The sequence below is a fragment of the Papaver somniferum genome, chromosome 5 (assembly GCF_003573695.1).
Source record: "Papaver somniferum cultivar HN1 chromosome 5, ASM357369v1, whole genome shotgun sequence".
NCBI classification, from domain to species: domain Eukaryota; kingdom Viridiplantae; phylum Streptophyta; class Magnoliopsida; order Ranunculales; family Papaveraceae; genus Papaver; species Papaver somniferum.
In genome coordinates this window covers 101,591,441-101,607,794 of record NC_039362.1, presented here as the reverse complement: position 1 = coordinate 101,607,794, position 16,354 = coordinate 101,591,441, and positions in this window count along the sequence as shown.

Genomic DNA, 16,354 nt, shown 5'->3' with positions numbered 1-16,354 from the left:
GTGGAGTTGTGTGTTAGTGTCACACGACCAGTCTTGCCCACTTCTCCCATCATCACTAACCGTCCATGTCTTCCTGACACGTTCTTGTGATGGCGTGTTGCACGCTGCACGTTGTAAGCTGCCAGACCAATACCCCAGTTAGTATCCCCCAGTTTGTGACATGCTTGATGTCTCGAATGTGTGGATGTGGGACCCACTGAAAGTAGCATGTGATGCTAGATTAAATAACTAAGTTATTTAGGAAGTCGATATTTATGAAATATCGTGTGTATTCTATGCAGGTAATGCATCGAATATATTCAGTATGTATGAAGCATCGCTGTTTTAAGGCTTAACGGAGTAAGTCACGAATTTAAGCGTCTTAAAATAACATCACGTCCATCCATCTTCGAGTGATCTTTTGGAGGTTGTACATGTAAGCCCTGACTTGGCCGATCACTCTGTGTGGAAAAGTGGTGTACGGTGATCGTGGTGATGCCTCACTGGTCACCTAACTCCTGTCTTAGGTTGTCCGTCCAAGCTGGCGAAGTTGGACGGACGAGATGACTTGCGACCCACATCTGCGACCGTTGGATTAGGGTTTAGGAGGTGCTCAAACACCAACCTTTAGCTTCGTCGAATCCAAGCATGGGACGCGTTTTTGGCAACACCGATTGGTCATGCGTGTAGACGGCATGCCGGTGTACACGTCCGTACCTCGCTGTCCCATGGAGATGTGATCTAACCCACTCGATTTGTCCGGCAAAGTTGAGTGGTCGAGATCGGTTTGCAATTGGAACCGCCGCGACCATGCCTAGTTTGGGCGCACGAATCGAGGCATCTAGCCATGGTCGGCCTTGGCCGATTGGTCACGCATGTAGACGGTCCCACGGCGATTGTGTTGACATGCTTGGGACCCTTTGAGTCTACATCTACACCTCCATCTATGCCTGCGAAGATGGATGGTCGCGACTGATTTGCGACATATGTGATATGCCGCAAACCCTAATTAGGGTTTCATGTCCACGCTACTTTGGCTGGACGAATTTGCAAGCTACGCTCCTCTTTTGGGGAGGCCGACCATGTGGGGCCCACATTGGGCCGGTCATGAACATGCCAATACCTGCCTGACGACTATGGGTCTGATCTAAGCCATCCAAACATGCTGGTGAGGTTGGATGGTCGTGATCAATTTAAGACCTTTAGTGGAATTTCCTGCGACCCTTAAAGCATCACGCCGGCCGAACTTTGGACGAGCGTTTGCTTCTCCCTGGCTAGGTCGTGAGGTGGTCGATTATGCAGGCGTGAAGGGGGCCCGACGGTGTGCATGACAACGCTTGTCCATCCGGCCATGGGACGATCTATGCCGTCCAACCATGCCGGTGAAGTTGGACGGCCGCGATCTGTTTGAGACCGACATTGGCAGTCTTGTGCGTACATGTTTTCCAAGCTGCTCCATACCAGCCCAACCATCCTACTCTAGGCTGGTGTTCGGTGGTTGTTTGGGAGGCGTGGTATGTATTCAACCGACCAGGGCATAAACGGTCCCGTTGGTGGTCATTAAGATGGTAACCTGCTCCTGCTGAGGATCGTATAGGCTGGTTAAATCATGCGTCCAACTTGCGTGGTCGTGATTGTTTCTGAGAATGTCAGTCCAGATTCAAATATGCTCAATCGGGATAGTATAACACACCGAGAGATTTATGCTCAATCGGGATAGTATAACACACCGAGAGAGGTGGGCTCAATCGGGATTGTATAACACACCGAGAGATGTGGCATGTCTGGGTATTTCGTGCATGTTAACACTTGGAGATTCGTGTTACTCTGCTGAGAGCAACACTCAGTCATCATGCCGCACTAATAATGAGAGTTCTGCGGGAACAACACAGGAAATACAAGGCTAGTCATGCATTAATTAATAATGCTGTAAATTCACAGGGTATATGGGATTGTTGCTACATGCTCCAACCTGGATGAATTTTGTGTATTTAATTCACAGAATACTGGGATTGTTGCCACATGCTCCATTCTAGGTGAATTAGTAAAGTGAAGAAGTATTCATCACTTATCAGTGGCTTTATCCTTTACAGGATGTCAGAGCATAAATTTGGTTTTACAATTTCAGCCCTGAACTAAAATCCACCATCAACACTTGGATATATTTCCTTGATCTAGTGTGACTTTCTAGTTGATTCTCACGGAGTTGAAGTTTGTCCATACAGATTGTCGAACAAAATATTGGGTGTGGTTGTTAGACCCCCGCTTTTTCAATTGGTATCAGAGCAGGCAAACGTTCCAAGACCTCATAAGTCTGTGTTTGTAGCAATCTGACTCCATGGACAGAAGTGTTATCTCAATAAACGTATCGCCATTCTTCGATGGCTCGAATTACTTATGGTGTAAAATTGCGATGCGTACCTTTCTTCAAACACGTGATTTTCAATCATGGGTTTATGTCGTTAATGGTTATAATCCTCCAACGGTTACAGTAGACGGTTTAACTGTTGCAAAGGATATTGGTAGGTATGAGCCTGACGAGATTCTCGCTGCAAAGCAAAATTCGGACGTCTTAAATGCTATCATACATGCCATTACCCCAGATCTTCAGCACCATGTGACTACGTGCACTCGGTCGGTCTAAATATGTTTGGGACATCTTAGAAACCGTATTTGAAGGCAATACCTCTGAAAAGGAAGCTAGGCTTCAAAATCTAAATTCTGATTGGGAACACCTTCATATGGATGATGAAGATTCATTTGATGAGTTTAATCACAAAGTATATGAAAATTTTTATGCATCCTTTGTATTGGGTAAGACTATTCCTGAAAAGGACATTGTGATGAAATTTCTCATATCGTTACCAGCTAGGTACGATTCTAAGAAACATGTTATCGTTGAAGGAAATAACCTTGATACACTTTCCAGAAATACTCTTGTTGGAAAGTTAAAGATCTTTGATCATGAGCATACATCCAAATCTGGAAAGGATATTGCTTTCAAAGAACAAAAAAAACACTAAATTACTTGACAAAAGTAAAAGTGTTGGCAACTCAGTAATTGATCCTATTGAGACTGATTCATCATATGAATATCTTGAAAACTCAGTCTCACTGATCAAAAGACAACTTAGAGATCTTCTTTTGAAGAGAAGTAAACGGTTCATCAGAGATAAACCCAGGTCATCAGTCAAACCTCATGACCGTGCCCCTCCTAATAACAGGGACACTGTCGATACTGATGATAAGGATATGCCACAGTGCTTCAAGTGTAAAGGTTTTGGTTATTTTTCTATTGAGTTTCCAAATCGTATAAAATACACTGGGAACAAAGGTCTTGCTGCAACTCTTGATGAAATGTCCGATCACTATGATTGAAATGAAGATGAAAAGTCAAGTATTGCACTCCTTGGTGAAAATATCGATTTTGATAATTGTAGCAATACGTACATCAATTTTGATATTCTTCCTGGAGAAACTTCTTCAACCACTTTGGAGGATAAAATGGATTTTTTCCCTGTCTACTGAAAATTCTATCTCACATGTTTCAGGTACCTCAATTTGTTTAGCAGCATGCGCAGCTATGATGTCTGAACCTTCCTCCACATTGACATGTTCTTATTGTACTTTTAAGGGTCATGAACTCTCTAATTGTTTCAAGTACGAACATAAAACAAGATATGCCAACAAACTTCAAAGGAGAGCAAATCGATTAGCAAACAAACTCAAATTTGTTCAAAAATCGAATTCATCTGAGGTATGTAAATTCAACTCATCTCCGAAGAAGTTAATTTCTAAAGAAAAAGATAGACCTCTACAGAAAAGAACAAGGTCTAAATGGTTTGCGAGAAAGGTACAGAGAGTTCCATACAGGGATTACTTGGTGGACATTTTATTATCCACCCCAACACAGCCTAATTGTGTTTAGAGTGCATCTTGTCTCATGTGCCTGATATCAAAGAGACAAGAGTTGAGCACAAATCGGGCTTTAGGAAAAGAAAAGTTTTTGTTTATTTTTCTTTCTGTTTTCTGGAATTCTATTGATCTTTTCATATCTTAAAATTGGTATTGAAAAGGTTTTCCCTGTTTGATCATTGAAAGAGGGTTAAAATCGACAATTATACCTTTATTAGGGTTGAGAGTTGTGTGTACGTGAATCCTTATTACTCTGCATAAAGGTTTCGTAACCCTACGTTCTTTTTTTCCGTCCCTGAAAACTCTTTTTATCACAAGATTGCTTGTAGAGCTTGAATTGTGTATTTCTCCGATAATTCCATATTGAATGAAGACTCTAAGCCTCATATCTTCTGATGGAAAAGATGTTAATATGATTACTAAGCCATCAATCATGAAGGAAAAAAGATAAATCTCTTTCCTCTATAACTTTGAAGAGAAAAGAAAGAATATGAAGAAACCAAGGGATATCCCCTCAAATCTTCAGAAGTTTTCTGGTGTTCTTGAAGAGTTGAAGGAAACAAGGAAGGAGATTTAGAAAATAAAGGATATTTTTTTAAGAACTCTTGAAATTCAGAAGGCCCTGGTTCGGAATCAGTCAAGAAGGTTTGTTGGAATTGACTCCTTTCTTCACGAACCTTATGTTCCAATGTCTGTTGACGACAAGGAGTTCGGGGACGATAAAGAATTTTTCAAGAATCTTAATGTCTAGGAAACTTCTAATGAGAATTTATTCTTGTGTTTTAAGAAGGATAACTAGGGTTTGGAATAACAAATATTGTGATTACACTTAGCTATTGCCAACGATTTTCATCTTGCAATGTTTTAGATTTATTTATTTAAATTCTAAGTTATTTGGAAGATGATTTTGCAGTATTAATCTTTATGATTTTATATATTGCAAAAATATTATGGGATATGTGTGTTTACGTCCGTGAACTGTGATTATCTCATATATGTCAAAAGTTAAGTCTATTATGTCTTTATGCAAATATTGATAAAAGATAGAATGAACTTTTGAATATTCCGCAGTATTAATCTTTCCCTGATCCACTTCTATGTGAAAGTATTGTATGGCTCTGTAAGTTTCTTATGTTGAACATTTCCAATTAAATTAATCATTAAGGTTCCCTTGTGGTTAATTTATTTGAGTTTTCAGGATATAAATTCATGTTTCATGTGATTTGTTAATGTCCAAAGAAATCCTTCTTTTCTCGTAAAAGTAAGGTCGCTCTTGTTATTCTCCCGGGAATGACATTTTATGGGGGAGAGTTCTTAATTGAACTTGTGCTTAATTTCCAAATCTTTGTGGGGAGTGCGGCCGTGGAATATTGTAGGAGTTATCTTGTATCTTTATAAACTCCTTGATGAATACACTAAGTTTTGACTATGTGAAATCATCGAAACCAAGTTGATATGTTCTCTTTTAGTCATGAAGTGTGTCTATGAGAATTTCATTCTGATCCCGCTAGATTTCGTATCTTTGCCAATTTATATTGAGAAAAAGGGAAAGAATTATTTTGTAGTTCACACTACATACATATGGTTTACGAATCATTATGTAAGGGGGAGTGGTTTTCATTGTGAGATGAAGTATTGACTAAGGGGGAGTGATACATATCATCGCAGTATTATTGTCAAAGTTGTGATACAATTGATCTTTGATGTTGTGTAATAATATTATGACACTGTATAACAATAATTGAGAACATTTGTTTTCTTATTGTTATGGCTACGGATCTTCAACGACAATGATGCTAAGTTGAACACGTTAAGAATCACTGGAGTACTTGGAGTGACGAAGAGTTCAAGGAATGTTGAAGAACCAAGTAAATCAAGCATATTGGATGAGAAGATACAAAGTTTATTTATTTTGTAATCCATATGTAATGATAGTTTTGTCACTAAGATTGACCAACAGGGAGATTGTTAGAGAACTGCTCGGTCGAACTCGCAAGCGTTGCTATCTAAAGCTTGTTTGTCAAGTTTAAGTGATCAAAACTATAAGTCTTGATTTCTAGTCTACTTATAGCTACGGCTCGGACTAGGATAGAATGTGTAGTTGAGCTTTAGACTTCACGACAATCATCGATTGAAGACGAAGATATACTGAGGAGATCTTGGAGGAACTTCATCAACAAAAGGTATGTGGAGACTAAAACTTATCTATCACTCAGAAGTATATTTTATTCCATCTCCTATTGAGACTAAGTTGTTTAGCTATATAGACTTTTACATTATACACATTTGATATTTTGAGCTGATTTTAACTCGCTTATATCTTTCTCGAAATATGGGTTGGAAAGCTTATTGCTTTAGCTACGTTCATCATTATTCTTGACGAGTTTAGTTGGAAACAATTTATTTGTCGGAAACTAAATAATGAGTCAAAACATGATCATGTGAAAATTGCCTTGAAACATCTTACATGATTTGTGTGAGACAGTCATTTGATGTAGACTTAGAATGCTTCGTATTGATCATTCGATCACTTGAAAATTACTAATAAGCTAATAGTTTGTGTAATACAGCTATTGTCGTCTTCTAAGGATGTTTCAATGATTAAAATGGGAGTTTAGAACAAATAACCATTGTCTGGATATAGCAAAGTATGCAAACTGTTGTGGTATGATTCAGGACCGAGAACCAAGTTTGCATACCAGTATGCGAACGGTTTCACCTGATTTAGGTCCGGGACAATAGTATCCATACCCGTTTACGAACTCTCGGACGTGACCAAAGTCCGGAACTTAAGTTTGCGTACCCCTTTGCAAACTAAGTTGGTTTATGTTCTAAAATCGGTTAACTATGATTTCATACTCATGAACAAATACATATATAAATTAAGGAATGCAATATTTTCAAATCGTGATTTAGTGTTCATGAATTTATTCTCTTGAATCAATCCGATTTTGTTTCAATTGTGTCTTGTATACTTTTATGAGAATATAAAAAATTGAACAACTCTATGAGTAACACAATTAGATTCATTTGATTATCATTTGATCTAGAAGTGTTAGATGAATGTGGTTAATACAAAAGTGTTCATATGGCTAACTTAGGTTAACTATTGTTGAGCCAACTTAATATACACGTTTAGGTACGGTTACCCATATCTAAATGAAGGTATATTTCATTTGTTTGTAACAAGCTAAGACCATCTAACAGTGGAGAGATATTGCTTTGGTTTTAAGCAAACTTAGCTTGAATCTTAAATCAGGTTTTCATCTAACGATGAATATTGATTGTGTTGTTTCAAAGCTATCAAACTCTGATTTGAATACTATATAAGGGAGAACTCTAGCAACTGGGAAACCTAATCCCCACACCTCCTGGGTGATACTAGTTGTGATTAGAGTCGATTCTCCTATAACCTAGGTTTTTCCTAAAACCATTATAGGTTAACGACTTAAAGACTTCATTGGGATTCTGAAGCCAGACCCAACTATTTTCTCTGCAGTTGCATGTTCTGATCTTACTTGTTCTATCGTATTGAGTACTATCTTCTCTAAGATTGACTCGAGATTATCTCTGATAGGTAAGATATAAAAAGTAATCACAAAGCTCTTCGTCCCATTCTTTGTGATTCCACAATAGCTTATTCTGCTACTATATAGTTAAGTTATTATGAGGTGATTGATATTTATCAAAAGACAGAACAAAAACTTCATAGGTATTTCTGTGGGAGATAGATTTATCTATCAGAATAAACTTTTCTGTGGAGACAGATTTGTTTATAAAGTCTTCGACTTTGGGTCGTAGCAACTCTTAGTTGTGGGTGAGATCATCTAAGGGAATCAAGTACGTAGAGTCCTGTTGGGATTTAGAGATATAAGGAACGCGACTGTACCGTAATCGGTGTGAGACTTGGTTAGTGATCAACTACATTCCAGTCTAAAGTTAACTTGTAGTAATCTAGTGTCTGTAGCGACTTAATACAGTGTAGTGTTCAAATCTGGACTAGGTCTCAGGGTTTTTCTGCATTTACGCTTTCCTCGTTAACAAAACTTCCGGTGTCTGTGTTATTTCTTTTCCACATTATATTTGTTTATATAATTGAAATGTCACAGGTTGTGCGTAGTTCAATCAATTGGTAAATCCGACCTTTGGTTGTTGATTGAAATTGAGTGATACTTGAACATTATTTTTTGATACCGTTTAAGTTATTTCTCATATCAATCGGGCTCACATATTTCTATCTGTTCGATTGTATATTGTATTGAGAAATTAAGATATAACTCTTGGATATATTTTCTTGATCGAGTCTGACTGTCTAGTTGATTCTCACAGAATTATACTGAAGTTAGTCCATACAGACTGCCAAACGAAATATTGGGTGTGGTTGTTAGACCCCCGCTTTTTCAATGTGAAATATAGATTATATGAACTTGACCATGTTGATTTGAATTACCTAGGTAATCCCTTTACCTGGAGTAATCATAGAAGTGGGGATTCTCCCATCCTCGAAAGACTAGATAGGGCACTGGCTAATGTAGAATAGTTGGATTTATTTTCCACTGCCATAGTGTACCATTTGGAAGTAAAATATTTCTCAGTAAGGTGTTTGTTCTTAGCTAACATTAAGGCTTTCAACTCTTCAAACACTTCTTGGTACTCTAATATTGTACCCACTTGGCTCAATTTGTTGAATTCCCTTATTATATCATCATGACCAAATTCTTGAAAATGTGAACAAGTATCTTTCAAAAACACCTCCCACACTATGAAATCCGTACCCACTTGGTAATCTTGAAACCATATATCAACTTTTTTTTCTAAGTACATAGCTGACATATATACTTTTTGTTCCTTTTCCATATTATGTAATTGGAAATACTTTGTACATTTATAAGGTTGGTTCCATCAAACTTTGGAAAATCAACCTAAAGCTTATGAGTAGGAAGAAAACTAGAAATCTCACCAGTTGAATGACTCCAACCGGATCTGTCCAGAGAAGCTTGCTGAACACGAGGTTGAAATATTCCTCCATCAGATCTGGATGTTTGATCATTAACCTCATCAAATAACTTCCTAGACTTTGTTTGAAGCATATCCATCATAGAAGATAACAACAACGATGATGGAGCATCTTGCCGTGCTTTGATTTCCTGAACTTCTTTAGCCAATGTTTTGATTTGTTTGGTGAACAAAGCTTCAAATTCAGCTTTATTCACCATGGTAACAAGGTCACTCATAATCAAGTGCTTTAGTGTTAGAGCATTGCTCGGTCGAACTCACAAGTGTTGCTAAATCAAGCTTGTTATCGAATTTAGTTTTCAAAACTATATCTTGATTTATAGTCTAAAATTAGTTAAGTCTCGGTCTAGGATAGTGGAGTTGAGAAACGAACCAGTCATCATTTGCGTTCTACCGTTTGAAGACGAAGGTCAACCGAAGCTTTTGGAGAACTTCATCAACAAAAGGTAAGTTAAGACTGAACCACCTATTTCTCAAGTTATATTCACTTTTATATCTAATTAGACTAGCTTGCATAAACAAGAATTTCGAGTCGAGAACTAATTATTTAGTTTACGAATTTCTCGAAATATAATGACTAAGCTTAATGTATATTTGTTCATACTTGATCAAATTCGGTGGAGAACAGTTTATTGTTCGAAACCAAATCATGATTCAAGTTTATCATTCGAAAATAGCATGGAACAATTATATGTGTCATTGATGTTATTCAGGAATGGTTCGAATTGATTTAGAGCAATATAAAACTACTATATTCGGAATACAAGACAGTGTTATCAGTCTTATAAATTCAGAAAACTGTCATATATCTGAAGTCGTATTACATGTATTCGTACACGTAGCAGAGTAGTTGTATATCGACTTTCAGATTTGTGTGATATGCATATTCGTATGTACATCATGGTAAAATCTGTTTGTTTCATGATCTGGATAGGTATGTGTATCTGTATACAAACCACTGTGGAACTGTGGTAAGGGAACCAGGTTAAAATAATCAAACCGGTATGCGATCCAAAACAGTTCTTTGTTCTAGAACCAGTTTGGTACCCAAACCGGTACGCAAACTGAATGTTCTGTGAACTCCGGAACCGGCAATGGTCCTAAGTTTGCAAACTGGTACGTGAACTAAAAAGTTCTGTAAACTCCAGAACTTTGAGTTAGTTCAAAGTTTGCAAACCGGTACATGAACTGAAATTTTTTGAAGAGTCCGGAACTCGGTAATTGCATATGTGTGCAAACCGGTTTATGTACTGAGTAGTTATGTTGACTCTGGAACTCGGTCATTGCATAGAAGTTTGCAAACCGGTCCACGTACTGTGACTCAGCCGATTCACGAACGGTTCAAGTAATTGTACTTTGTACATTTATAAACTATGTTGATTATGATTCAATTACAATTAAATTATTTCCTTGAAGTAATTTGCATTTGATCAATTCTCTAATTAACACTAGACTCATTTGATCACATGATTATGACTCTATATGAATGTCTTGTGAACATGAAAATGAGTGTTAAGCTTTTAAGTTCAAATCGGCTAGTTTCGGCTAACCATGTTGAACATAGTCTTTATACACGGTTCGATTACGGTTTACCGAACCATAGTGTATATCATGTATATGTGAATAAGATTCAAATCTTTCATCTAACGGTGAATATTGATCGCTTGGTTCCAAAGCTATCTTAGCTTAAACCTAAAGAAACCTAGGCTTTGAAGTATATATAAAGGGAACTCTTGGAAATTGGGATCTTTGGATCCTGACACTAATTTTTGGTGTGTCCTAGTTGTATCTAGAGTCGTTCTTCTTCAGGAACTCTTTTAGGGTTTGGCGACTACAAAGACTTCATTGGGATTCGTGAAGCCAGGTCCAATTATCTTTTATCTTGATAATTTGAGTATTCTGATCTTGATTGTTTGTGGAGTCTTGCTCCATCAATCAAAATAGATAGTAATCCACAAATTTTCTTCGTCTCATACTTTGTTGATTCCGCAAGTTTTATACTTGTGAGGTGAACAATAATCTTGGCTGCACTTCGTGTTGCTTAAGTCCGAATTTTGAGATTAGCCAGACTCTTGTCTAAGTTGCTATCGATTTCCATCACCTAGATCTATCGTTTGATCTTATCATCCGTTTAGATAGTAAATTAGGAAATCAATAATAGGCTTAATCTGTGGGAGGAATATTTAGTTTAATGTCTTCAATTGAGTTGAAGCAACTCTTAGTTGGTGTGAGACCTTCTAAGGGAATAAATTGCGCGGAGTCTTGCTGGGATTCAAGAGGCATAAGGAGCACGACTATACCTGAATCAGTGGGAGACTGAGTTCAGGCTCAACTACATTCCAAACCGAAGTTAATTGGTAGTAGGCTAGTGTCTGTATCAGCTTAATACAGTTTGGTGTTCAATCTGTACTAGGTCCCGGGTTTTTTCTACATTTGCGATTTCCTCTTTAACAAAATTTTTGGTGTCTGTGTTATTTTTTTTCTGCATTATATTTTTTATCTTTATAATTGAAATATCACAAGTTTTGCGTTGATCAATCACAATAGCTAGGTCCAACCTTGTTAGTTGGATAAGACTTGATTGATCCTTGGATATTGGTCTTTGGTACCGTCCAAGAACTCTCTTTGTAGTTAGGTTCACAGATTCAATTATGTAAACGTTCTAACAACAAGAGAGAAAGATATAACTCTAGGCACTTTCCTTGGTTGAGTTTTTTACTCTCGGAGTTGTGTTGAGTTTTTTCATACAGATTTCCTAAGAAAAAATTGGTGGTGTATTTTGGTACCCCCGGCGTTTGCAGTTGGGATCAGAGCAGGCAAACACGTCAAGACCTAATAAGTTTGTATTTGGAAATCTTGTAGAATCTGTATTCACGTACAAACATGTCTCCAACCAGTTTTGATTATGCCAAGGGCTTGGGACTTACCTCAAAGGATAAATCCTTAGTTGATTCTTCCGAATCCAGAGGAAAAGATACCATGTTGTCAGTCTCTGATGATATGCTTCCCTTATTATTGAGTTAGAACATACCAGAAGTCTAAAAAAAGCCGTTGAGTTCATTGATCTTCAAACCTCTAGAATTAGAGATCTTGAAGAAAGATATACTCAAGTTTCAGATTATCTTGATAAATACCTTGAAAGGGAGTGTGAACTCTCTGGTTATATTGATAATCTCTCTAAGGATATGCACAGATTTGAACAAGATATTACTGATCGAGATGAAAAGATTAGTATACTTGAAGATACCCTTAGAGAAAGTCTAACTAGAGAAGAGTGTTTGCTCAAGTCTCACAAATTGTAAGAGGACAATCTTTGTGTGTATAAAGAGAAACTTGTCGCAGATCTTTTATTTTCTCAAAAACAGTGTCATGCTTTGAAAGAAGAAAACTCTGTTTTAAAAATTAAAATTAACTCACTGCCTGTTGTTACAGTTCCTGCGATACTACCGTGCATTGAGAAAGTCACTTCTGATGAGATGTCTGGCAAAAAACGTTCACGTAACCTACCTACACCTAATGAAGTTGTGTATCGAAACAATGCAACAAAGGTTTCTACTCCACAATTCTGTTCACACTCTGGTAAGAAGAATCATGTTGCCCTAAATCGTTATTTTAGAAATAAATAGATTTCTAATCTCCAAAAATTGCTTAACTTTGCAATCGAAGAAGTAAAAAAATATGTCTGCAATGGATTTTTTTCTCTGCAAAAGACCATAAAACTTATGGGAGGAACAATCTGGGTGATTCCACACGAAAACTCCATAAGCAAAGTTACTTTAATAATGTAGTATCTAATTGCACTACAAATATCAGCGCTTGTACTGATAGTGGAAGTACTAGTGGGAGATCTAAGTTCAGAAAATGGAATCCAAGTGATTCTGACTTCCTGAAATGCATCTCTAAAGGTCTTCGTTTTGCTTCTCGAGGAAACTTTCTTCAAAAAAAATGTTCTATGAATGAGGATTTTTCAAACTCTCATACTGCACATGAAGTTAGATCAAAAACTCATAAAAAAACAAAAGAAAAGAAAAGAAAGAAGTCACAATAGATGTTACAAGAAACTAAATCTCGAAGTATCACCCGATACCAATGGTGAGATTTTGTCTTACTCTGTTGGTTAATCTCAACAGATACGTCCTTGAAACTAAATTGAGAGTTACAAGGACTATACATATCAAGAATTATCCGTAATGTCGAGATTTCTCAAGTATGATTCTTTTTCAACTAACCCTTGTTACTTTTTGTAAGAAAGGATTAAATATTTGACAATTGTAGGTCTCTTATTCTATTTCCTTCTTCCAAAGTTCTTCCAAGTGTTGTGACTCTTTGAGACTCTTACTCGAAGTTTGTTAAGATGTGAACCTGCTTGCTGTCAAAACTGCAACTACTTCTGTCTCGGACCGTAGTTGGTAAACTTTTTTTTCTTAAAAGAAAACGGTTCGCGTATCTCTTTAATCAGTTAGGGTTTCCTTATAAAAAAAAAGGTAGAAAACTCCTATTATTCATAAACCCTTGGTTGAAGGAATAATTAGTTGAGACTCAGATTTTCGTCCTTAAAACAAGAATGGAAGGCTCAAAAAGACTTCATGAAACCATCAATCTCGATGAAGATGACTCTAAGGAAGGAAGTTCTTACCATCAAAGAATGCTGAAAAGGATTGGATCAAGATAAGAACATAACTCCTGGATTGTTGATTCCTTTAAGGATCTAACTCATGCTCAACATGACTCTAAGATTGAGATTGCTAACCTTCAGTTACAATTAAATCAGCTCTTTGTTAGTCATTTCTAGATAATCGAAAAGCAAAAAGTCATGATTAGGAACCAGAAAAACATGATCTCTAAATATACAACCCTAAGGAAGCACATTCATATCGTGAATCGAAAGGTCGTTGTACTGAGCCAGGAGCACAACATGTTAACCATTCAATGGGTAAAAGATGTTGGAGAGTCATTCTTTGATGAAGTTTTAGAAATGTATGAAGAAATAGACGAAGTCTAAGTTTTTTTTCCCTTAAGATATGAAGAAATAGACTTCATTTGATTTTCTTTTGTTATCTAGGAAACTTCTTTTGAGAATTTTATTCCTTAGAAGGATAACTAGGGTTTGGTATAGCAAAGATTGTGATTACACATAGTTATTTCCAAAGTTTTTTTATCTTGCATGTTTTTAGATTTATTTATTTAAATTTTAGAGTTGTTGGAAGATGAACTTGCAGTATGTAATCATTATTAGTTTAATTATTGCAAAATTCTTATGAAATATTTGTGCTTTTACGTTCTGGTGAATCGAGCTAATATTTCATATATGCTCAGAAGTTAAATCTATTATGTTTTTATAAACGGAAAATAAAACAAACTCTGTGAGATTTTTCTCGCAGTATTGATCTTTTTGTGATCACACCTCTGTGTTTTTCTACTTGACACACTCCGTAAGATTCTCTTATGTTGAGTAAAATCGAGTAAAATTGTCTCGTTGTTCGGCCTTGAGATTAATTTATGTTGATACTATGGATACAAATCCTTATGATTTGTTAATGTCCAAAATCCTTCTTTTTCACAAAAGTAAGGTCACTCATGTTGTTCTCTCGAGAATAACATTTTGTGGGGGAGAGTTCTTAAATGACCTTGTGCTTAATTGTTATATCATTGTGGGAAGTGTGGTTGTGGAACTTAACATATCCGATTGTCACAAGAACACCAAATCCCTCACTTCTTCTCGATCTCTCGGAATCAATAGCAGCGGCTGCTTATCTTTCTTTTCTCAGTTTTAGGGAAAAACTGAATGTAATGATTGAGAGAAAGAAACAAACTCTTCTCGTTATAGGGTTAGGGTTTATGGGCAGGATTTGGGAGCTAACAGCACACCCATCTTCTGGATAAGGGCTACCCAAATTGGCAGTCCCTTAAGATGAGCTGGCTGCCTTTAATACTTCTCCAAAAGAGTTACCCCTTATCTTTGACTGGGCTCAAAATATCACTTGCATGTGAAATGATAATTACGCCCTTTAGCACAACTTTGGATGATTTCTTCTTATTTTCTTCCGCATGACTCCAAAATACCTATAAAACTCAAAACACACGTAAAATACATAATTTACAAGAAAAAATAACAAAGAAATCATAACCAATAGATATTAAATCAAGGTGTATTCTACACCTATCATGAACAATTTTTTCATACTTGATCAAATTCGGTGGATAACAATTTATTGTTCGGAACCAAACCATGATTCAAGTTTATCATTCGAAAATATCCTGAAATAATGATATGTGTCACTGATGTTATTCAGGAATGTTTCGAATTGATTTAGAGAAATATAGAACTAATATATTCGGTATACAAGATGGTGTTATCAGTCTTATAAACTGAGAAAACTGTCATATGTCTGAAGCCGTATTACATGTATTCGTACACGTAGTGGAGTAGCTATGTATCGACTTTCAGATTTGTGTGATGTGCATATTCGTATGTACATCATGGGAAAATCAGTTTGTTTCGTGATCCGGCTAGGTATGTATATTTGTATACAAACCGTTTTGGAACTGTGGTAAGGGAACCGGGTTAAAATAATCAAACCGGTATGCGAGCAAAATTATTTTATGTTCTAGAACCAGTTTAGAACCCAAACCTGTACGCAAACTGAATGTTATGTGAACTCCGGAATCGGAAATAGTCCTAAGTTTGCAAACTGGTACGTGAACTAAAAAGTTCTGTAAACTCCAGAACTTTGAGTTAGTTCAAAGTTTGCAAACCGGTACGTGAACTGAAATTTTTTGTAGAGCCCGGAACTCGGTAATTGCATATGTGTGCAAACCGGTTTATGAACTGAGTAGTTATGTTGACTCTGGAACTCGGTCATTGCATAGAAGTTTGAAAACCGGTCCACGTACTGTGACTCAGCCGATTCACGAACGGTTCAAGTAATTGTACTTTGTACATTTACAAACTATGTCGATTATGATTCAATTACGATTAAATTATTTCCTTGAAGTAATTTGCATTTGATCAATTCTCTAATTAACACTAGACTCATTTAATCACATGATTATGACTCAATATGAATGTCTTGTGAACATGAAAATGAGTGTTAAGCTTTTAAGTTCAAATCGGCTAGTTTCGGCTAACCATGTTGAACATAGTCTTTGTATACAGTTCGGTTACGGTTTACCTATCTTACGGAGAATATTGATTACTTGGTTCCAAAGGTATCTTAGCTTAAACCTAAAGCAACTTAGGATTTAAAGTCTATATAAGGGGAACTCTTGGCAACTGGGATCTTTGAATCCTCACTGAAAAAGTAGGGATACAACAACCACACCCAATATTTCGTTTGGCAATCTGAATAGACAAACACCAATATACTTTCAAGAGAATCAACTAGACAGTCAGACTCAATCAAGAGAAAAGTATATCAAAGAGTTTTATATCTTTATCTCTCAA